This window comes from Manacus candei, unplaced genomic scaffold (genome assembly GCF_025592945.1).
Source record: "Manacus candei isolate 608988 ecotype Guabito, Panama unplaced genomic scaffold, ASM2559294v1 h1tg000014l, whole genome shotgun sequence".
Lineage (NCBI taxonomy): Eukaryota > Metazoa > Chordata > Aves > Passeriformes > Pipridae > Manacus > Manacus candei.
The window spans coordinates 73,991,265-74,012,320 of record NW_026138062.1 but is presented as its reverse complement, the minus strand read 5'-3'; the positions used below and the strand labels follow the sequence as shown (position 1 = coordinate 74,012,320).

Here is a 21,056-nt window from a genome sequence, read left to right as displayed (position 1 = left end):
GGCATAAATTCAGCTTCTGAAGGACTTCAGTTAAACTGCTACAATTTGTCTAGCTAAGAAGGACCACAATCATTTTCAAAACCAGTTTTCCCCAAGCCTTCATTTCGCCTATTTATACTGAAAGCCCTTTAGCAGATGGACCACTTACTACCGTATTTTTTGTTCAGTACAAGATGGGTTTCTAGGCACTACTGCAGCAGTACAATTAGGAACAAATAACCACTCCAGGATAATTCTATGCAGACCTTCATATTCATGTTTTTGTACCTCAGACACCATCGCAGCTAACGCAGCGCACCAATTAATTAAGCTACTGGTTACAGCCACTGAGTTACAGGGACATGGTGAGGGGCTGAGCCCATTTATGACATATGTCTGTAGCCTCCAAATCATACAACTGCTTTATCTTTTTGAAACATAAATTGCAAGTGTCAAATGTTGGTGTTTATGTGTCCTAAAAGCAGTGAGGGAGAAAGTAAAGATTAAAGTCCAGAAACAGCAACATATCCACGCTGGCAAGCAAGAGCAGCAAAGCTGTCAATTTTCTGTCATTTCTTTTTTGGGTCAGTCAAACCCCATCTTCCTGAGCAGCATCTCAGCATCTGGCCATCAACTTTGTTGCCAAATGGTTGATTTCTTTTATTTTAAATACCTGCCTGAATCCACACCAGGTTTTTCCGCTCTTTCTTGGTTTTATGTAACCAATCAGTGGAGTAACTGCTAATTAATAAACTCTGCAGGCAATGACCAAGATAACTGAGGACATGAAGTTTAAATACGGGTTTAATGTCTCCTCCTGGTCAAACATAACATTTTTGATGTTTTGGGGTTGCCTATTTGTAGGTCGTAATAACAAAAATTAAACTCTTTACTGATGCAATCTGCCTTAACACTAATCATATTTAAACAGGCAATTTCTGATTTTGGTTTTCTTTTTTTTTTTTACCATCCTGCTGCTACTGTTTCAGATACAGTTAAAGGGATAATGGGTGTGTTTGACCAGCTTAGCAGTATACATATTTGTAATTTAAAAACAAATCCTGTTTCAAAGTAAGGGAAATACTATTCTCATAACTGACCTCGGAGACCTGGACATTTGTTTGCCTGGTCAAGTAAATATCAACTCACTGAATGAGTACAGAACTAAATCTAAATTTCCAGCTTGGTGTAGGGACAGGCAGAGATCTGATGAACACTGTCTGAAAATTTCCATCCCAAAGCCCTGTTTCTATAGTGTTCCCTACTCTCTAAGCTAACCTTAAACAACTGCTTGATATTTTAGTCTGCCCTGGGTTATTTCTTTTTAAGCACAGAAAAAGAAGGAAGAAACATTTCGAGGAAATATATGCTAGAAAATTTTCCAGCAGCCATTTTTCCAGAGGCAGACATAAAAAAGTGAATTTGTCTTGCAAATGTAAAATGTCTGTAAATGTTTTTCTTGACTGAGAAATTCTAGCAGACTTTTATGACCTTGACATTTGACGTGGGATGACCTTGCTGGTGAAGCATGTGGCCTTGAACAACTTTGTGGAAGCTCAATAAATCTGAGTTACCAAAAACCAAAATATCTTAATGTGTACGGGCTTTATAGATTTTTGACAACAGAATTCTGCCAAGAATACCAATGTTAGGTTTTGTTTACTCACAGGAAAAGTACAAGGCATTGTGTTTCCATTCCATTTCCAGACCATTGGCAGTCTCTTAAGTGCTCCATCATGTCTGACATGTCAGCAGTGTGATTCCAAAGTATCCTGTTCTGTCAAATAACTCTTTGTTAGCAGATTAATCTTTGCAAGCTACTGCGGGTTAGAGGCATATCAAGAAATCCAGTATTTAGAATAAGTAATATTTTCAATTGTCTGCCTTTCATTTTTCTCTATAGAGATATTGATCTTTCTTTCCAAGGACCTGAAAGACCCCTGGGGAAAAATTTCTAATGATAGGTTCAAATAAAACCCAACACACTCCTTCAGGACAACATTTACATGCCAGCTTTGATTTTTATGGATTATAACCCTCAGCTGTCATAAGAGACAAGACTTACAACAGCACAGACCTTTTCAAAAACTCTGCAGCAAGGACTCTCAAAGCATGCAACAGCTATCATGCAGAGGAACCCATGGGGGGATTTGCTACCTACTAAGGTAAAGTTTACCAGTTTTTCTTGAACAGATCATGCTACCTCTTCCTCTGCACTGGGGACACTGTAAAAGGTATTTACACATGTTAATCTACTCTATGAATTTGGTTTTTTTTTTCCTTTTTCTTCCCTATGTTTCTGGTAAACTACTGAAGTCTTCTTCTGAAGTTCTGGTTCTTCCTGAAGTCACCAAGTGCTACTAAGTGAGAAACTTCCATGCACCTGTTATCTAAGTTTTTAAAATTGCCTAAATTTTGTAGCTTTGTTTGGTGGAATTCATCTCACCTTCTTTTATGTGTCTGTCTAATCTAAAACCAATCTGTGTACCCTTTGGCACCTTGGGCACTAATATGGGAAAGGAGTAAAGTGACTACTGGAGTAAGATTGTGCTGATTTATTTAGTGCAGATGCCTTACACCTCATGAGTGGTTGCTTCTCTCCATTACTGCAAAAGGAAACTTGGGAGTGAGTGGTTTAGGTACAGTTGTTTACCTCTGGTCAGATGAATCCTACCCTAAATTTGCAGGTTGTAAGTGTTTAATCTTTGTCTGAGAAGAGTAAGAGATGTATGACAATTTTCTGCTGGGAAGTTTGTATTAGGTGTTATTATTATTATTAAGACAGTCAGCAGAAATAGATTCCAATAAATTCTAATTGATTCTAATACAGAATTGTCCTGATATTTAGTATCCTAAGAATCCCACATTTGAAAAAGAAACAGATGTCTCTTCCCTGAAGCAGACTGAAGTGCAACAGAAAAAAACATTATTACTCTATCTTAAGTCCTGAATAAAATCCCAGATTTGAGCATTTATCTCATTTGTCTGCTGAGCCTTTCAACAGCAAATCTGCTGATCTTTGCTGCACCAACCCTATCTGCAATAACATAGCTTAGTTTAATTGAGCTAAACATGTTCAGGTGATGACAGTACCGTGTTCAGAACAGGACACAAACTTACCACACATATTGTAGTTATCATTTTTAGAAACACATTTTAAAATCTGAACGTTTCCCCCCCAATTATCATGAGTGTACGTATTTTACTGACATTGCAGTAACCTGCCTTCCCTTATCTGCAGTGTAAATGACCCTATTCATTTGTAGCTAAAATTGTCCTCCCTAGAGTGCACTGGCTTCAGGAGAATTACAACTTGCATGATTTCAGCTGATGGAGCCTGCTGCAGATATATAAACTGAAGAAGTAACGTATTTCTGGCAATACATGATAAAAGAAGCACTTGGCAAAGGTCAGCTTTTCAGATGTCTGGTGGAAATCTCATTAAGCACAATCTTCTGATAGGTCCTCTTCTTCTGCCTCAGTGTTTGTACCAATTGTCCTGAATTTCTGATTGAAGTGCAACATCTCTGTGACTTTGTTAACTTCAAGTTCGAAGGTCCCAGTATAATTAACATAACCTCAAAGTCAAATTTAGCAGGTAAGAATTCTGATAAAACTCTTTGAATGAACTCTATTGTATGAAAGTAAAACAATTTTTAAATTATCAGTCTTTCTGAATGTAGCTAAGGCTGGTGAGATTTGAGTGAATGTCAGGCAAATTCCTAAATATTTGAACAGAAAAAGCCCTGCTAAAGCTATTATTCTGTAATAATGGAAGCAAATATTATGCCAAAATGAAACCCTTCTGCAAGCAGGGCCTATCTTAATTTCAGCTTTCCATTTTAAATCCTAACTTTTGCCTACCCTGATGATTACTTGTTAAGCTGCTGTCAAAAGAGTGTAGGTACAGAGATCAGAAATAAAAACAAACCGTCCAAAAGCTGTAATGAACTGTAGTTCAGTGCTGAGGCAAAACTTATGACTACCAGCATTTTTGTTGCCTACAAACTCCTGTTGCATAGTTGAGCCATCTACAAATAGCAAATATTTATGAGGTGATATTTTGTGTGGACACCATGAAATGAGTTTTCAGCTGACAGGCTGATATAAAATGAAAAGATGGACAGCAGTAAAAAAAATAAATAATAATTTTGTATATTAGATATTACACAGTGAGATGACAAGCTCATGTCTCTGTCCTGGTGAAGGTGCTTCTACAGGGAAACAAAATTCTTCATGGCCTTGAGGTTTCTTCCAGAGTATATTTTGTTCTCCTTACATGAGCAGCCATGTGTGAGCTTGACAGGCTGGCTCTAAAAATCTGCATTATATTCCCCTCTGGGAAAGACCTAAGGTCTTAATTTAAATTTTAGAAGATTCTGTGTGTCTACCTGATTGATTTTCTGACCTTGTACTTGTTCAGGATGCTTTATCCCAGATCCCTGCCTTACAGAGCTCACTGCACCCTCTGGGGCAGCACAAAGGTCTCTGGATTGAGGCGACTGCCAGGAGAGTGGGCGGTAAAGAACACGCCAGCTCCAAAAGGCTAAGGGTTGAGTCACACAGAGTACTGCAGGGTTTAAACTCTGTGGCACATGGAGCTGCTGTACAGAAGAACTTGTTTGTTGATCAGCATGAGCCTGGACAATGCTCCAACCACAACTCGGTAAACTCCAGTCAGTTGTGCTGTATCAAACCGAGAGAAAAAAAAAAAGCCCTGCAAGACTGAAACCTAGAAATAAAAATAAATATAATTTGGGCAGCTGAATGCCTGATATGTGTCCCGACGGAGGAATTATCCAGCGTGCATTCTTCTGGGCCACCCTTGGCCTAAGTCATAGTGAGTATCTCCGAAGATCACGAAGAAAAAAAGTTTGGAGCACGTTCAAAGGCAAATAGTTGGTAAATATTTACGTGGATTACCAAAGACGAAGCAGCTCACCAGATGTTGAAAGATGCAAGTACTTAATGCATTGGGGAAAAAAATATGCAAGAATATCTTGTACTTTTGGAATGCTGCTGTGGCAATGTATTTCAAGGACAGAGACTTCACAAGCAAACTGCTGTCCATTGAATCAGCTTCAGTCTCGACCTTATTGAGGTATATGAAATATATGAATAGTCTACCAGTGTGCTGGTAATTTAAGTGATAAATGCTGATAAGAACTTTTCTCCTTCCTGCCTAAGCTTTACTCAAAGTCTTCCATTAAAATATATAATTGAGTACCTAGACAGTTGCATTTTGATTTGCATCTATTGCCAACACAATATATCTTTCAGATAAGCCTTTCATGCATTACTTTCAATAATAATGTTTTAAATTAAAAGACTGCTTCCATCAGCATAATGGAACAAGACAGCCAAGAAAATAGCTGTGTGTCTGAGCACAGAAGTTCATTAAAGTAGGAAAAAAAATCCATGAAACAGCAATGATAATGGGAAAAATACTGAGCCTCAAAGATAACAACACTGAAAGAAGAGCCTGCATTTAGGGCTTACTTCATGGGAGGGGCTGTTTTCTCTTTCTAGAGGTTTGTTTTTTTTTTAATTCTGAGAAATCAAATAAAATTTTGGCAACTCAGTCACTTTTAAGCTGCCATAGGCACATGGGATTTTACTAGCACAAAACCTGTTGCTGATAGTGATATATGGAATACTCCATTGTGCTGCTTATGTAAGTATTAGTATTAAGGATTTCTGTTCTTCCAATACTAAGAAACATACAATTTAATAATGACAAATATCACTGCTCAAAGAAGGCAATTTAATGTAATCAAGATGATATGCTTTCTAATTGCCCTCCTGGTCTCTATTTAGGATGCAGACTGTAGATGTGTTACCGATATTTATCTTAGAAATAAGTTGTCCTTATAAAGTCATTTTCTAAAAGAAGTATTTGAAAAGAGGCTGTTCTCCTCATTAAAATGCTTTTACCTTCCCCAGAGTATAAAGTACTTTCATAGTGAGTGCTAATGAGACACATACTCACCTCTCAGTTGCATTCTCTTTCCTCCTCTATGTTATTTCTTTTCTTCAGCAAGTCAAGGCAGTGTTAAGCGAGAAAACTCATACCTGTCTGCTTGTTCTCTGCACCCCTGCCTGTCTGCTGAGCTGTGCTGCTGCTTTTGACAGGCTGTGGGAAGTCAGGAGCACCGAGAGGGTTTACAGGAGAAGCTGACACCCTGCATACATCCAACCTCAGATGAGTTTTATGAATCTGATAGCTGGCTCCACTGACTATGCAAAGACAAAAGGTTCTGCCTGGGACAGAACAACCTATTGCCGCTGGAGCACAGATGGTATGAAAAGTGCTTTATATGACACAAGGTGCTAGAAAATGTTTGGCTCTCTACAGTGTGCTGTAGAGGCCTGTTTTCTTTAAGCTGCCAGTCTGTCATTGTCTTTTGGAAATTAGCACGCAGCCAGCAAACCCATTTCCATCAGAACCAGAAAAAGTTTCCCTGTCCATACTTCACTTCCATTTTCTCCCACCAGGTAATTTCTCTCTATAATGTCACTGCAGGTATTATAGCAGAATTAATGAATAATCAAAATTTCTCTCGTACTAGGTACAAAACAATAAATAGTAAGGGAGGAAGTAGGTTTTAAAAACGCTAAGAGAAAAGGAAAGAGAAGCTTTCAAACCAAACATTCCCCACACCTGAATCTGCGGAACTTTCCAGATACAGCTTAAAGCTCCTCCTTTTCCCTGTTTTGGGTACAGATGTGCTGAGAGGCACTAGCCCCCTACCTGCCCTTGGTTCAGGTGCTGCTAACTTTGGTAGCTGAACTCAGTGTGGGCCAGAGCACACGTTCCATGCAGCCTGGCACACAGCTTGTGGGCTAAGACTTGGTTAGAGAGGAAGAGCATCAGCGACCTTGAAGTCTTGACAGTTCTTCTGCCTTGCCCACGTGAGTCCTGTTACAGATATGAAATGAATCTCTCCTGGTTTATGATGCATCCTTTAGTCCCCTTTTTGAAAACTAAATTAGGCAGCACTGGGATGAGGCCACAGACCAGAAGAGCTCCCATTTAGCTTCTACCTCCAGTATCTGGTTCATTCATTGTCTAGTTTGGCAGTTGGAGGAAGGTAAAGGCCAAGGTAAAATCCAGCATGGAAGTATACATATAAAACAATTTTGGGAACTTTGTCTTTCTGTATACCTCCATGGCAGCAGGAAGGTGTTGTAAAGGCTCAAACTGGCCAATATTCTGATCTACTTTTCACTAAAATCTTTATGTTTCATTAACATAACCATGAAACAATTAGATGACTTCAGTTCAGTCGATTTTACAGTTACCCAGTGACCTTTTTTAATTATTCTATCATTACAAGCACTGTAACCTTGTCTTTGTCCCTCTCATTGTAAGACTTTTAAAGTGCAATGTGCCATGTCTTTCATACACCCAGAGTGTGGATGCAATCCTGAGGAGGAGGGCTCTGAACCTGTGTAGATGTAGGTGAGCATGAGGAGTGCTGAACATGGGAAAACATTGGTGTTGAGGATCTTTTTCTTCCTCTAGCTAAAAAGCAATGAGATTAAATACCTCAGGAAGACTCTTTGAATGTCAAATAGTGGCACATGGCTCTACTCCTGTCTCAACATGTACAATTTTCAGGTCCACTTATGAGCAATCATACCTCATGTGCCTTTGCTCAGGCAACTAATTGACTGCTGAAGATTTTAATTTGTTTCTTGTTACACTATTATCCAGATGTCTCAATATTAAATGACAATTTTATCTCCTGATACTGTTGCAGGAAGTTTTACCCTTCTTTTTGAAAATATTTTTGTGTTCAAACCAATTGTAAGTGCTTTCTGAAATGTTATCGTTAAGCCGTTGCACTTGAATGACTATGGGAAACAAGGACTTTGGAATTTCATCTTTGTTGTTAAAAATCTACAATTAGGTGCTATGAAAAAGTCACCTCTTTTCGCAAAACTGCATGTGGCAAACCCAGAAATAAAATCAAGCACACAGTGGCATGAAATGGCTACAGGCCAACACAGAAATTGAGAAAAGTCTCACAAAATATCTGTGATGAGCTAACATCAAAAGAATTTAGGTTCAGCTTGGCACTAAGAAATTTGGTTAAGCGAGGTAATGAGCACTGCTGTGCTTTTGATCTTCAAAATGTCTTACAAAGGTTAAGTCTTTAAAATATATCCGTGAAATGAAGCGTTATATTGGCACCATTGTTCTTTTCCCCCTCAGTTAAAGTAGATGTTGAGTGTTTAAATGTCCATGGCTGTGGAGAAGGTCAGATCTAGTACTGCAGACTAAGCTTCTTCTGCAGTGCCTGAATTTCTCAGACTGGGCTGGACATCCTTCATTTATTCAGTCATCCCTGGTTGGCCACTGCTCTCCTTTTCTTGAACTGATTGTCCTCTCTGACATCTTTTTCCTGGCTAGTCTGGAGCTTTCCACTGCACCACATGCACTCAGATTGCCCAGGTAAGCCTGCAATCACTCTGCAGGTCAACCTTCACCCGGCTGCCTTTCCCTGCCCTATTACTTTGGAGCTTTTGCAGTGCAGACTTTTCTCTCCTTCTGCACTACCCTAAGGAAAGGTCACTCTCACAGAGCTCAGCAAAACCCTCTATTCAACACACTTTGCAGAATCCCTATGGAAGACCCAGCTGAATGAGTTTGTTCTTTAAAGCAGGTACATCGCAAACATGTGTGTAGAGTCTCCATGTATGAGGGTAGAAAGCAACTCACCATCTCCTGTGTTTAGAAGCACCTTGGAAAAGTTGTGTCTGGGAACTGGACTGGAAGTAGGAATTAAATCACCCTTAGCAACACTGGATACTGCCAAAAACCTGCGAGAAAGCAAAAAAATGATAATATCGACTCTGTAAATGACAACGAATGATGTCTACTTCAGAAGAAGGAAAAAAATTTTCAGAAGCCCTAAACTAATATTCAGGATCTCTTCAAATAACCGGGAATCATTCTTTAAAGGTTTAGAGGCCAGTGTCAGGAAACCCCCGGGGAGTCCACAGAAGAGCATTGCTGGCGGTGTCTGAAATTCCCTGTAATGAGCTAATGAACGACCGGCAAGTACCTCGCAGGATTTGACACTCCAGAAAGTGGAAGGCAAGAAATCGAAAAACCTGCCCTGTTCTTTTCTGAAGATAAATGATCAGTTAGAGGAGAAGGAGGAGGAAGCCTGTGCTGTTTAGCCAAGCCAGCAGTTCCAGGGTATCTCATGCTCTCAGCACCCGAGTGCATCTGTCAGGTGCTAATTGTCGACTCCCACTGACTGCAGTAGGAACCCAGGGCACTTGGCATTTTGCAGTATTAAGCTGCTGTTATTAAGCTAAAGACAGAAACACACCAGTGTGTGCAGTTTGAACTGCAAGGCATTGTTTCTTGGATTCTCAAAATAATACTTTTTTTTCCTTTTTTTTCCCCTCCAGTTACCAGTGTCTCAGAGTAAGCAACTGCCTAAAGAAGAAATATAATGCAAAAGGATATGCACTGTGAAGTCTGTGCTGTGAAAAGCAGAAATACATCATTCTACCAAGAGTAGGCCAATTTAATTTTAAATACAAAATCTTTAAATGGCTAATGTGCTTAAACTGTAGAAAATCAGATAACAAAAGCAGTTCTTGTTTCAAAGCAGAAGAGCAGTCACTGAGAAAAATGAATAAGAAGAAGACAAAGTGACAAATAAGGAACTAGCACTGATTTTCTGGGGGGGGGGGGAAAGGATTAAAAACTAATAATTTTTCACACATTGTCAAATAATATGATAATTTATCCAGAATATAATTATACTACTATTTGGCTGTGACCTGCTATCAGATGAGTTCTTACAGCTTGAAGTGCTCTGGGCAGGTTTTGAGGATGGTTATAGACCTGTTTTTTGTACCACTTGGCATTGTGGCCACAATCTCTGGAGGTGTTCAAGAAACAGCTGGGCATGGCCCTTGGTACTGTGGTTTAGTTGACAAGGTGGTGTTTGGTCAAAGGCTGGACTCAATGATCTTGGAGGTCTCTTCCAACCTTTATGATTCTATGGGCTAGGCTGGGATAGCAAGTGTTTTGGTTTCTTGAGGTTGTCAGTGCAACTTTGGGAAGCCCAGGTTTCTATTGCTAAAGGAACGGCAAGAGCCTTCCTGCCAGGGAGGCACCCTGCAAATCATAAGTTATAAATCAGTGCTATATGTGTTGGAAAAAAACTGAAAAAGTAGAAACTCTCAGTACTTTTGTACCCATGCCTCTGCTAGACATAAGACTCATATTTTTCAGAAGTTAGTCTCCTGCTCAGTACAGAGCATTAACCTTCAAAATGTAACTTATTGGCAGTGATAATAGAGTTTAAAAAGTAAACCCAGTGTCTGTGCTTCCTCTTTCCCTGTTCTCCTTTGTAATTCAGATTTCTCTAGGCAAGGTCAGGAAGGGTAGAAGGTAGAGGGGCCATCGTGACCTACTATGGGAATATGCAGCACTCAAGACATAATGATGTACTTTGCTGTGTCTTGTTAAGCATCCAACATATGACCATCAATAACCATCAAAGGGCAGAGTAGCCCTTTTCTCTGGTTTTCCTTGGAAATTGTTAGTGTAACCATTGTCTCCATTCTTTTATCTCAACACGCTCCATCAGATGTGGCAAAACCATGTTCTGTGTGAGAATGCAGGAGTGCACAGGAGCTGGGATAATTTCAGGGTGATCTTAAAATACTCAAAAAGATTTCCATCTTAAGGAGTGAGAGGAGGGTAAACTGGCTTGAGACATTGCATGTTATGTCTCATTCCCAGATAAGAAATTATAGGTATCAGAATGTCTAGGTAGCACCTACACACCTCATAGATTTTGTTTGGCCTCTCTAGACAAACAAGAAGTCTCTGTTTCTTTGCAAACTTGAGGTTCTTTTGGTACATGCCTTACCCCTACAGTCTATCCTTTGCCCATCCTCCTTGCCCTCCAGCTTCTGCACCTTTGCATTTTCATCTTCATCTCCAATGTGTTTGCAAGCTCCTGGCTCTTTGCACTCAGGCCATTCCTAGTTGCATTCCCTTTTTCTCTCCTGGTCCTCTAATGCAAAAAGGAATATTCCTGAAATGTATGTGTTTATTTAGTCAAGAATTTCATTGTTGGCGCTGCCATCCAATGACTTCACTTTTGTCTGAATGGGGAATGAGTGTCCTCTGAAGGGGATCTGGAGGCCACCTGGGTTCTTAGATCACCATTTCCTTCTTGTTATCTAACTTGGAGTGCTGCCAGGCATTCCTGTGCAGACAGATTTGCAAGCTGCCTACAAGCTCTTGAGAAGACCTTGTCTGCATGGGAAGGGAGGATGGATGTGGGAGTCTTTGTTGATGAAACAGCAGCGTGGATGTAGCTGCTGTACCTCATCATTTGTAATTATCATTTCATTATCATTACCTTATCATTTTTTGTTTAATTAAAATGTATGTATGCCGGACCTAGAGGTTCAGCAGAGGAACTGAACAGACATCTCCAAGGTGAATCCTACAGAGCTGGCAAGTAAGGTTCCTATGGAATTATGCTTTCTTTAAACTTTCCAAGAACATTCAAAAAATATTAGTAACGCTCAATGAGTGACTGAGATTGGTTTTAGAACAGTGATTCCTATAAACTGAGGACAGAGAGCAAGACATTACAAAACCACAGAAGTAAGGACTTTTTGAACTATTGATAAGCTAGTTACAATAAGAATAATTTTTGTTATGACCCTCATGAAAACAGAAAAATTAGAAAACTGCCCCAAATCCTATGGACTCACTGTTTTGTTTAATAAACATAAGCCAAGCTTTTAGCAGATTAGCAGTGTTTTGTACATATGAGAACTTAATATTTCTAAATATAAACAAACTTCTTTTTACCCAACATAAAATCATTTCCCATCTGCTCAAAGTCCTAGTAATCTCATTTTATGCATGGCAGCAACGTCCTTTAGGAAGGTAGTCCAGCCAGAAGTAATTCTGGACCTGCCTTCATCTCTGTAGCACATTTACTGCTTCCATCACTTCTCAAGCCTCAGGGTACTCCTGCTTCAAGCTTCAATATTTATTACGTCAGTTTGAAGTCTGCCAGTAACCAAAAAAGCAGAACTACCAGTTGCAGCCCTCCTTTCCTAGCAAAGACACTGATATTGTGAGAGCTTTGGTCTTCTGAAACACGGTGGGAAAAGCCTTATGAGATGCGTGGAGCACAAAGGCAAGCTTTTTTTTGTGGTTAAAAGTAGCATCTGCAATAATTCCAAGACTAAAAGTGACTTTCTTACCGTGTGGAGGATGCTAAATATGACTTTTTAAAATGGTATCTTGCACTAAGGTAATTATGGGAGACAAACAACTTTGCATGAATCTAACAGCTGTTCTAAAAGCTCAGCTGGCAGCATCATTTGCTGTCAGGCAGAAGACCTGTGTTCAGAATCACACAAATGTTTGTCTCCTCAAAAGCCAGCAGGAAGTGTAGGTGGCATAAAGAAAACGACAGCCCTACTGCAAAGGCAAACAGAAATCTCTCTGTGATCTTGAGCTGAGTTTGTGTTTCCTGTGCAAAAGCTGCAAGGAGTTAGAAGCAGATAATACTCCCTCGAGTTGTCTTGACGTCCACAGCTGGATGAGAACTCTCTCTTTCTTTAAATTTACAGTGGCTGCATTGGATATTCTGGAAAATGGTGGATCAGTACAGTCCTATAAATCCCAAACACATACGTGGGTATAGCTTTTCAGAAATAACTTACAAAACACCCTTCCATAGGAGGAAAAGTCCACAATAATGATAGCACACTGACAGTGCAGTAAAGAGGAATTCATTATTCTGACTGCAGGGGTTGACAACGACCAGAGGGCAAATGCATAAAATAAGAAGGAAGAGCCTATGCTCAAATGACAAAAACTCCCTGCCACAAATGAAAAAAGAAAAAGAAATATGCTCAAGATGTACTTACTCTGTGTAGGAATGATGATGATAACATTTATCTGAGCATAATAAATATTTCTGAGCTTGAAACTGAGGATGAAGTGTTATACAATATCATTTGTGTACAAATAAATTATTCCTTTCCAGTGATCATTGCCATGAAATGAAAAGAACTCATTGCCATCTCATGGTGAAGAGGCTGGCAGCAAAGGGTTAAATATGTAGGATGGTTGGTTTTGTGAGCAATTCTTGTACACAATTTTTAAGCTACTGTGCAATTCTAGAAACAAATCTGATTGTTATAATTATTTCTTTTATTACCTAAAGAGGATAATATCTACTCACAAGTGCATCTACTTCAGTATGAAATTTTGCAGGCATAAATTGCACCCTCAAATAAGATCTTAATCCCACAAAGGAACAGCAATAAACTGTTTTTCTGGAGTTATTTAGTTCTAAACAAACTTTGTACGCAGTCTGTCTGTTTTTTATTTTTAGTTCTTCCTTCTTTGTTATTGAATGCTTTTATAAGAAGGAAGGATTTTTGTTCTGTATTTTCCTTCCCCTGACATTTCCCATATGAAGTTACAATCCTCTCATAGCTTGTATGAAGAGGATTAGTACATGTCATCACCAATTGTAGATGAGGATTTAAAGCTGGGATGGGCAGGAGGAGCAGAAGCATGAGACTGCCCGGCCTGTCTTGATTCAGACTGTGTGGATGCTTTGTGCCAACCTCTGCTGCTCCAGGAAGTTAAGTCTGCCTTCCACACCTGTCCTCATCCTATGGCAAGGGAAGATTGTTTGTTGTCGAAGACTGATTTCTCTACTGCACATTGTTCCTAAAGATCCATTTCTACACAAAGGTAGTTGGCTCATAAAAACACAAGGGAAGTTTCAGTTGTCAAGAGAAATCACTTCTAAACTCGATAAAAAATGCCAGATTACAGTTGTGGGATTGTTTCTTCCTTCTCAACAATTTTTTTTGTTGTTTCTGTTAGTCTGTAAACTTGTGTCATTGTATCCTCATATACACCATAAAAGTGCTTCCATTGAGGTTGGAAGTAGTAATGGTAATGAATATAAGCCCTAACCATCTGTGAAGATTACCATTATTTAATGTCAACAACGGGTATCAATTTAACTAGTAAGGGTAAGGAATTACATAAATTAAGTATCAATGCAACAAAATTATGTCAGCATGCATTTCCCTCTCTTCTGCTTCAGGATGAATCAATTATGAAACAAAGTAATGGGTACAATATTTATAACAATGTACGCTTCCAGTCATTGATCAACAATGACTGAGAGAACTTTCTCTCATGAAGGTGAATGTTTTATCATAAAGGACATGAAAATTCCCAGGTAAGGCCATGAACTACTTGGAAGGACACTTCACACCAGCCCCAGTATTCTTTGATGGATTGAAGTCCAAGGAGATAAGATTTGCAATAAGCAAGGCCAAGAAGTCAGAGTTGCTTTACACTTTTCTGTATGGATTGTTCCTCAGTGAATTGCATAAGTAGAGGAAGGGATTAAACATAAATGCCCCTCCCTCTGCTTTAAAAACCTATTCTTTTCTTTCAAAGCCTACCATCTTCAGGCCCTGCAACAAGATCAAAAGTGACCTGAAAGTTCCAAAAAAAGGTAAAGCTGAGCCAGAGTGAGCTTAATTATCTTCAGACATCTAATGGAAACCACAGAGTCTTGTCACAATTTTCAGGACTTGTTTGTCAGACCTTGACAGATCAGGAAACTGAAAGGGATGATTTCTTGATTAGGACCGAGAAAAAAGCTTGAAATTCATTTTCAAGGAGAAAGGATGTTTTTTAATTAATAAAGATAAGGAAATACATGGTAGAACTGCCTCCTTGTTTACGAACAAAGTTGTAACCAGAATTCCAGATCTTTGTCTGTCTCTCCCACGCCAAATTTTGTTTTCATTTTAGGGATGAAAATATTTTTTTCAAAGTCATTTGAAAAACAATCTGTTACTTAGTTAAGGAAATAATTAAATGCCTCAGTCTTCTCCAAATTTAAGGAAAATAGAATTTTTAGTTGTGTTAACAGACTTGTTGCTGTAACATGTTGATTCTTGGTCGCCTAAGTTTATGATGAACACCAGTATTTCTCTAAGAAAGCTCTGTTACTAAAACAGCTTGGGTTTTTTGTCATTTAATCACTCAATCAGAGCATTTCTAGTGAGGAAAAGCAGGGATTAACAGGTAAAGGACAGGGGCCTGGGATTAAAAAACTTAGATATCATTTCTTGACTGGCATAACAGGTAGACTAAGTGTGTTGTCTCTCTCACAGAACAATGTCTTACCCATGTCTCTAGAGCAGGCAGAATTTTAGTCCTATATAATACTCTTTTACCAAAGCTATCATACAGCTCAAACTTTCCTGAAATGGTCTCTCCTTTAATGTATAGATACTGGTGATGCAGAGTTTAATACAGATAAAGTTCTTGGAATAAGAAAGGAAATCTTGCCATAAACTTTTATCAGTGGCTTGGCAACTGATTGGGAGACAGGCAACTTTTCTGTTAGTTCATCTTTACCCTCAGAGTTTGGGATTCTGGACATCACGTTTGCCCACAGAAACCTGTTGAGATTATTTAAGTCCTTTCTCCCTGATGGAGGTGCTGCTGCTGAAAGAATTATTTGGGAAGAATTCTTGTGTGGAATGTAGAAATGGTGATGGATATATCTGGGGCCTGCTAAAGATATTGATTATATTTTTCTTCCAGGGAAGGCCTGGTGAATAGAACTCCACAGGATGTTTTTTTGGAGGTGTTTAATGGCGATGTGCAGTCAAAGAAGTGCTCTCTGTTCTGCTAAATTACATTTTATTTAGGGACTCCAATAATGAAGCCATAACCAAAAGCTGCATCAGTTTAGGAAAATTTGCCAGAAGCCTGGTTGATCTTACATCACAAGTATATTATTTTTATATGCACTGATAAATCAGTTCTAACTTTCTACACAAAGGGCATTTTTTTATTGATGTGTTTGAGGACATGGTGGGGCGGTTTGCTACTAAACTAGGAAAAAGTAGCTTTTATGAAGAAATCAATTTTTAATGCTAAAGAAATCAGGGAATTTTGAAAATACTATGCATTGGTTATTTTTGCTTTGTACCTGAAAGTTGCACGAAAGTAATTGCATTTCTCTTTAAAAGACAGTGGAGGGACAAATAGCCAGCTTTCTTTTACACTGAGGATAGAAAAATTATCAAATGGAAGGGCTACAGATTTAGGTAAAGATGTCTAGATTTTGTCTGAAGTAAAATGTTTTCAAGGACAAGCTTTCCAAAGTCTTTCACCCAATCATGCATTAAACCATATCTTTCTATCCATTAAAAGTGCCCGTGCTCCACAGTATGGTTTAGTTTAAAAATGATGTGTTGGAGCTCAAAAAACACACCGTTCACTTTCTAGTGCCAAATGTAGAAAATGCCCTTCTCTTCCTTGTCCTTTTCCAGCTCAGGGTGGCCAGCTTAGTGTTCTGCCTGCTTTTGATTAAAGATGAGGTACAAATCTGATCCAGCATAGTAATTACCATATTCCAGTGTAAGTCACACACCATTGCTGCTATTATTTATCCTCAGACAAAAACATTCGCTTCCCCCACCTCCAACCACAGGCTGTAAATTCTTGATGGCTAGACTTTTGCTGTGAGTAAAACCATGTTATTTCTCATTTGCTCCAGTTGCTGAGGTAGCTGCACTATCTGAAACGCTGATGCACTGTACATTCTTTGTGGGAAGCTTTGAATTTTTCCAGTGCTCCCTTTCGCTATGGATCAGAAACATGAGATAAATTTTTAATGTTAAGAATGGTCTCTTGGACTTTATCTAGTTTCTCTCTGCTTAAATAAAAGCACATGTAAGTCAGGTCTGTCTCTCTACAGAAATTTTCTTTTTTCCTTCTTAGGGTTGGTGGGGGTATCTGCGCACACTTGAGCCTCTCTTGGCAAGTTCCAACAAAAAATGGACGGTAGACTGAGAAGCCTATAAAATATCTTTTCTGAAGATTATCCCCACTGCAAAGGAGGCTGCACTTACTTCCTTTTATACAAAAGCAGAGGCTAATAAAGAATGGAAGTCTACACATAAGCAAAACCCCCAAACCAGCCCCAAGCCCCTCAAATTTTTCTCCTAGAACTGTTTGATGTAGGAGAAAGTTGACTGCACAGAGCTGCTCCATCGCGAACTGGTGAGTCACCGCCTTCAATCTGCACTTTTTTTGGTTCAGGCTGACGTATCTGCAGCTGAGCTTTTTAGGCTTGCCAGTTCTCTGGGGAAGATGTATATTACAGAAAAGTTGGGAGTTTTAAGATAGATCTCATCGATTTACCACGTATAACACATCCGAGAAACCGAACATCCAACAACAAGGAAAGAGAGGAGAGAGGGGGAGATACTGATCTGACTGCAAGACCTGCAGAAGTGCTTTCAGCTTGTTAGAAACTTTTAGGACCTAAAATTTTTCAGTATTTAAGTACCTGCCTTGAATAAGCTATAACTAGTGACAGTGGGTTAAAGTCCTTTTTTAAAGTGAGTAAATCTGTTGGTTCCTTAATGGAAGAATCCACACAATCCGTCAAAAAGTGGTAGATCTTCTTCAAAGTAGACAGATACAACACTAATGACATGACATTTCTTGCCACATCTTACTAATGAATAAGAGGTAGCAGAATCATAGAATGGCTTGGAATGGACCTTAAAGATGACCTTGCCATGGGCAAGGAGAGAGTAAGTAAGGAGAGGTCAAAGAAGGACAAGAGACTCAAATGAGACATGCAGTGGAAGGGATGAAGGTAGGCTAACCTACCTAACTGTAACTACACCTAATTGAAACAGGGTTTTTCATTCCTTTCCAGCACACAGAAAACCAATTTTTCATTGGCATCAGCATCCCTTTACACTGCAAATGACAGGAATGTACGGGTAGAAGGAAAATCAGTCTTCAAAATCTGAACATTTCAAAATGGAAAAATGCAATTGATTTTAAGCACACAGTTTGTGCAGAAAATTAGGTAATCAATTTTATACTTAAGTGTCCATAGAACATTTTTTTGGGGGAGAACAAGAATATTTTCTTTTATATTTTTGTAAGAATTCTATTGTGCTCGCTCCACCATAAACTTTCCACTATTGTTTATAGACAGTTCAAGAATTTGAAGCCAAGACTTGATGCTGCAAAACTTCAGATAAAAGCTGTGAGGTAAGAGGGCAATGTGCAGAACATCTCAGAGGTTCCTATTCAGATTCCCACAGAGAAAAAGCATCTTTAAGAAAACTGGTTGTATAATGAAAAGGCAGATAAGTGTTTCATTTCATTATTTTCCTCGGGCTCATATCCTCCCCCTTGGCTTCTGAAGACACAACTGCTTTTTTGTCAATCATGAGTAATGCTTCCCTTTCTCAAAAATCTTTCTCCTGCCTCTTAAAATAGTTTCCAATGTTGGAGTGTGGTAAAACTTCAGCTATAAGTATGAGATCTAACCAAATGTCTCATTACCCTGACTGGAGAGTTAGGGAAGAACTGCAAGCCTGGCTAGTCAGGAGGAAAACAGAAGTCTTACAATATCAAACCTCCTAAGCAAGGAAATTTAAACAGGAATGATCCTAGGGTTTTAAAACAGACCCTGTTGTTTGAAGCCTCTCTCAGCCAACGTGGCACCTGTCAAGGCCTGAACACCTTGTTGTGTTTACAAAGATGTGAGACCTGATAGTTGCTGTTGTTGTGCACCACCTCGTGTGAGGAGGAGGAGGTCTGACACTGGCCCCAGGGTGATTCATGTGGAGGCTGTGACTGCTCCGAGACTGCTCCGAGACTGCTCCTAGCAACTGTCATCTCCATCTCCCACAGCACCTGATCTGCTTGTGGGGACTGTAAAAAAAAAATGCACTCGTGGCTTGTCTTACTTTCCTGGGAAAGAGTAATGTGAGCCAAGATTCTCTCCTATCCTGGCTGGGCTTGTTCTTCCCGAGCTGCTTTGCCAGGGCAAGAGACACAGCAAAGAGGGCACAGCAATTCAGGGTTGGACGGGGGAGGGAAGTTCTGCTGGGCCTCAGTTTAACCATAACCTTCAGATTATGGAGGATTCTGCAGAAGAGGAGTTTGGATGAGGAGTGCTGGAGACAAGGCAAATGGCTCATAACTAGCCATGGACTGCTGTGATGCTGCCGAGGATGTGGTTAATGCTGGTATTGGGTTTATGATTTGCGCTCAAAGAGCCCGAGGAATTAGATTTATTCCTAAATAGCACAGGACCCACATGGCTAGCTGAAGGCTACTGCCAGAATCATAGAATCAGCTGGGTTGGAAGGGACCTCTGAGATCATCAAGTCCAACCTTTGATCCAACCCCACTGTGGTTACCAGACCATGGCACTGATGCCACATCCAGTCTCTTTTTAAAAACCTCCAGGGATGGAGAATCCACCACTTCCCTGGGCAGCCCATTCCAATGCCTGATTACCGTCTCTGTAAAGAATTTCTTCCTAATATTTAACCGAAACCTCCCCTGGCAGAGCTTAAGACCATGCTCTCTTGTCTTACTGATAGTTGCCTGGGAAAAGAGACCAACCCCACCTGGCTACAACCTCCTGTCAGGGAGTTGTAGAGAGTGATGAGGTCTCTCCTGAGCCTCCTCTTCTCCAGGCTGAACAGCCCCAGCTCCCTCAGCCTCTCCTCACAGGACTTGTGCTTGAGTCCCTTCACCAGCCTCGTTGCTCTTCTCTGGACCTCCTCCAGCACCCTCCATGTCCTTCCTGAACTGAGGCGCCCAGAGCTGGACACAGCAGTTGAGGTGTGGCCTCACCAGTGCTGAGTACAGGGGAAGAATCATTTCCTTGGACCTGTTGGCCACACTGTTCCTGATCCAGGCCAGTATGCCAGAGAGGAATTCTGCTGTGTGAAAGGTCTCTGAAGTGACCAGTGCCTTGTACAGTACTGGAGACAGTAACAGCTCAGACAGAATGTGCTCGAGGTGTGTTACCGGTGGACACAAATTTGAAATCTTTGAATCCATGGATAATGGTCTAGTCTGGCCAAGGTATGGGAGGGAGAGTGAGAGGAAAGGATAGTGGTGGAACAGGGAGGAAGGAGGGGTGGGGAGAGCCACATTTACTGCTCTGGCTGTTGCACAGGAAACAGCAGGGAGGACAGTGACTCCCTAGACATCGTGACTCTGCACTGCTGGGGCAGTCAAATACAATTTACAGGGCTCCAGTGCTGGTAGACTTGGAAGCTGAGCCTATGACTTGTAATGCCAACTTAGTGAATGCCTAGAGATCATGCTGATCTGAAGACTAAGATTTATTGTTGGTTGGTGCAGGACCTTTAGGACTTCCCCTGACAAAACCTATTAGCATATGGGTGCTTTTGCAGGAGGAAGATGTCACTGCACTCTGGTGTAGGCTGTGTTTCAGGCAAAGATTCCAGTTAAGGATCTTGGCAGCGGGATTTCAATAATTATTTTTGCCTCTGAACGTGTTTGCTTGGCAAAGGAAACACACCTTGGCAAAGGAAAGGGTCGATGGTAAAATAGAACAGGTGGCTCCAGATGTGCAAGAAAGATTGGGAGGAGGGTAGGTGCAAGCAGGGGTGAATGCTGGATGCAGAATGGTGGATGCTGGTGAATGCAGTAGGAGCAGAGTTTCAAGAGAGGTTGCTAGGAGTGAGGAAAACAAACATGAGTGAAAGAAGGAAAGGTGAGGGAGAAACCGTTGGAGACTAAAGCCAAAGGCAATTTCCCCAGGCTTCTCTCTTCATCCCTGTCCCCCTTCATGTTTTCTGGGTACACCCTGACTTAATGCATGTCCTCTCAAAAACTGAGCACACTACATGCTACAGCTTTCTCTTATGTTTACAGTAAACGATCTGATGCATGATTTAGTGACCTGGCTACCTTTAGCATCCTCTATCCATCAGAGCAGCCTCTTTGTCTCTTTTTCTCCTGCAATTTTTAGCAGAAGACACAGATGACTTTTTTTTTTCTTTTTTTTTTTCTTTTTTTTTTTTTCTTTTTTTTTTTTTTTAGGGGTCTTTTGTTCTGAGTATTTTCAGTAAATAGTTTTATATTTTGTGTCTTCAAATTCCTGGATATTTGTCCTCATCATTCACAAGAACAGGAATAATATCCAGCTACTGCAGCTCAT

General features: G+C 40.1%; 1 protein-coding gene across 1 annotated transcript in view; it reads right to left on the bottom strand.

Annotated features, from left to right (window-relative positions):
• The window catches only part of HTR1F (5-hydroxytryptamine receptor 1F), a 108,616-nt gene that overhangs the window by 51,338 nt on the left and 36,222 nt on the right, over window positions 1-21,056 (bottom strand). Inside the window, exon 2 of the mRNA XM_051778783.1 lies at window positions 8,705-8,805. The gene's annotated coding sequence lies outside the window, so the exon portion shown is untranslated. The remainder of the gene's footprint in view (window positions 1-8,704; window positions 8,806-21,056) is intronic.